Source organism: Oncorhynchus kisutch, linkage group LG12 (assembly GCF_002021735.2).
Source record: "Oncorhynchus kisutch isolate 150728-3 linkage group LG12, Okis_V2, whole genome shotgun sequence".
Taxonomy (NCBI): Eukaryota; Metazoa; Chordata; class Actinopteri; order Salmoniformes; family Salmonidae; genus Oncorhynchus; species Oncorhynchus kisutch.
Genome location: NC_034185.2, coordinates 9,682,167 through 9,686,120, shown reverse-complemented (window position 1 = coordinate 9,686,120; position 3,954 = coordinate 9,682,167).

Genomic DNA, 3,954 nt, shown 5'->3' with positions numbered 1-3,954 from the left:
CCTATACCTAACCCTAACTATACCTATACCTAACCCTAACTATAACTATACCTAACCCTAACTATAACTATACCTATACCTATACCTATACCTAACCCTAACTATACCTAACCCTAACTATACCCATACCTAACCCTAACTATACATATACCTAACCCTAACTATACCTAACCCTAACTATACCTATACCTAACCCTAACTATACCTATACCTAACTATACCTAACCCTAACTATACCTAACCCTAACTATACCTATACCTAACCCTAACTATAACTATACCTAACCCTAACTATAACTATACCTATACCTATACCTAAACCTAACTATACCTATAAGACCTTGAAGCTCCGGCACAACCACACTGAACCATACTGATTAACCCTAGATTGCACTCCTGACTGTTCCTTCCCATATGAAAATACCTCTGCTTTTTTTTGTTCACACAAACACTAGTCTTTAATCCTGAACCTCTGATTGACTTCGCTCACTGCACATTCTATCGTGGCCTCCAGAGAGAGCTGCTGTCAGGTGCCCACTGACCCCATGCTTGAACACACGCACACACTCATGCACGCACGCACGCACACACACACACACACACACACACACACACACACACACACACACACACACACACACACACACACACACACACACACACACACACACACAGGCACTTCTGGTACACTAAACATGGGTAGAGAGGATTGATGGTACAGATGTAGGATCTTAATTTGAGACAGTTTGATACAACAGGAAAATAATCCTGCAGCAACAGGAAATGTGAATCATTATGTGGATTATAATTAATGGAAAAAAAATTGTTTGATTAAAAAAAGGGAAAATCAAGTCTGAAATTTCAAAGTGGAAATTACAAACTTCAGAAGCATTTTTAAAACCTCAAATATACTGCAAGTTTAACATTTCCTGCATCAAATTAGGATCCTACATCTGTACTCTGACAATGATGGCTCCATGCTGGTTGATGAGAGTTAACGGCCTAAAAGGGAGTGTGATAAATTGGAAAGTAAAAAAGGCCCAGCATCCGCGTGCGTGTGTGTGTGTGTGTGTGTGTGTCAGAGACGTTTGTGTGTCAGAGTCCTGCTGAGAAGCCTTGGCCCCTAACAGTCACCTGACTATAGAGAATGCAGAGTGGTTGAGGCAGAAACAGCAGATCACTAAGCGATGTGTAAACCTGACTGTCAGAACCTAGCTAGAGCATCCACTTATTCACCCCTATCTATCTGTCCTGTCTGTCTGTTCTGTCTGTCCTGTCTGTGTGTCTGTCTGTCTGTGTGTCTGTCGGTCTGGTCTGGTCTGTCGGAGAGAAACAACTTCTACTTTGTAAGGGTCAATTATCCTGTGCAGCTCAGTATACATCCTCGAAGACAAGAACACTGGATATTAGTTACGTAACAGAATGTGTCTTACTCCATCCTACGCAGTATCTTTTCCCCCTTCTGTAAGCTTATTTCTCTTGTTATAATTTGGACATGATGAATTGCATAAGGTGACCACTCACCTGAAGACAGCACAGTGGACAAACTGGAAATACCGTGCTCTCCTTTTCTCTGACCGTCATTCTGGTTCTGCTCATTCAGCCTCAGATCCAGCCATGCTACTCGCTTCCTGGTCCCCTTTTTGTCCCCTACCTGTCCTCTGTTGACCTTAACGTCACTGTTGTCACCTCTATTACAACTCCCACCCTGCAGGACAAGATGGCCTGGTGCCGAGTTCTTCGTCCCTCTCTGACCTTTCTCATCTCTCATTCTTCTTCCCTCGCTCATCTCCTCATCAGGCTGGGAGAGGGACCGAGGCAGGGGATGGCGACTGAGCCGGGGGCTGGACAATATGGAGGACAGAGGAGACAGGATGGGGGACATCATAGGGGACATGCTGTTAAAGCTACTGGAGGTCCTTGGGGACGAGGTGTCCAAGAGAGAGGGCGAGGAGGGACGCTTCCATTCTCTCATAGGGTCAAAGGTCATGGTGTTGCCGTTGGAGAGGTCGATGGGATCCCATGACAATTCTGGAGAGGTTTGCTCTAAGTTGAAGTTCCAGGTTGTTTCTCTGCACTCTTCTCTACACCTCACTGCCTCCCAGTCCTCGTCTTCCCCAAGACCCTCCATCCTCAGGGCTCTCCGCAGGCTCTGGCTCAACGCCTCACCCAGGGCATGAATCTCCTCAGCTGGGAGTTTATCTTCCAGAGTAGTCCCCCAATCCTGGAGCTCTGGCTGGAGCTGGAAAGAGGATTCAGGTTTGGTCTCGGACACTGATTCTTCTTCAGACACATCTGGCGTAGAGGTAAATAGATCAAAAACACTCCCCTCTCTCCCTTCTTTGATCCAGTCAGTGCTGATTAGACTGACCCTCCGTATGATCCCCTCCACCTCCTCAATCTTCTCCATCACCCTCCAGGCTGCTTCCCTCCTCTTCATCTCCATCCTCCACCCCTTCTCTGCTCTGCCTCCCTCCTGGCTGGGGCTCAGGGCCTGGTTGGAACCCCCCTCTGGAGACTGCCTGGTGCTGTCCTGGGCATCCTCTATCTCTTGAGGTTTAGATGGGAAGGGAGAGGTGTTAGAGAATTCGTTGTCGTACTCTGAGAGCTCCGTATCTGAGTCAATGTGAACAGACTCTTCTTTCAGAGTTACAACTTCTCGGGGCGTGCGAGAACTGTAGTGGTACTCAAATGGGAGAACTTTGTTCAGAGAACAAGAGTGGTTCTCAGAGAGTAGAACCCCCCTGAGGGAGTCCAGAACAGCGCTGGAGGGTATGGTGCATGGCCTCTTTGCTTCCTGTGTCATAGTTGGACTCTTAGAACATTTCTCCTTCTCTCTGCCTCCCTGGACGGTGTCCGTCTTCTCCTTTTCTCCTCCTCTCATGACTGTGTTCCTCCTCTCTGTGAAATTAGAGTTGGAGACACCATCAGAAGGATAGGCTGGACTCGACTCCACTGCACCCCACTGAAGCGTCTCCTCGGCTGGGCGAGCACTCATCTTCCACAACCTCTTCAGCCTCATTCTCTTGGAGCTCCCTGCTGTCCGTGGGGTCCCAGGGGACCGGGTGAAGGTGTGCTGTAGGCTACTGGTGCCGTTCATCCCCCCAGTCCTCCTTCTCCTGGTCGCCTGGGGGTCTGGTGGTAATCTAGGTGAGCAACCATCTTGGCTCTCCTCTGAGCCCAGGTGCCTGAGCTTACCTCCCTGGTTCCCCATTCCAACCCTGGCCTTACACTCCAAACAGAGAGGTAGCAGGTGGAGGTCAGCCAACCAGTGGAGCTCAGAGTCTGATGATGATCCTAAACCATCCGCCTTGCTGTCCTCCTCAAAACTCTGTTTCTGTTTTTTAAACCCAAGTTCTCCTGACTGATCCCACTGCACTGTCTCAACTGGCCCCTCCTCCGTTGGATGGCGGGAAATGATTGGTTGAGCCCTAAGAGAGGCGGTCTTGTGGAGGGAGGAGCCGGGGCCCCTTTGGATAGGGGTGGGGGTGAGGATGAACGGCCTCACAGAGCTCCTCTCCCTGATGGTTTGGTACAGACGCAAGGTGCTGTGGGTCCCTTCCATGATAACAACTGCTGTGGTAGTTGGCATGTAAACTGGCTGAAAAGTGTCTTGAAGTGTCTAAACAACGTAGTCTAGCAGCTCATCAATGGACTTTCTTCCGTTTCCTTTGGAATGGTTTCCTCCTAATGAAAAAGAAATGGTTGGTTATGTTAGAATATCTTTCTGGCTTGAGTTGTGGGACCGTTGTCTTCAGGCAAGGTAGATGAGTGGATTAGAATGGAATATAAGTGCATAACGGTACTGAACAAGGAAACAGTTTTTATGTAAACCTAAAACTTTTTTGAAGAGCAAAAACATCCCGTCTGTCTCTTCACAGAGCACCTGAACACAAACTTTCTCTGACAGAAATAGAAACCTTGCAAGATTAGATTATAACTGATGAGATATTA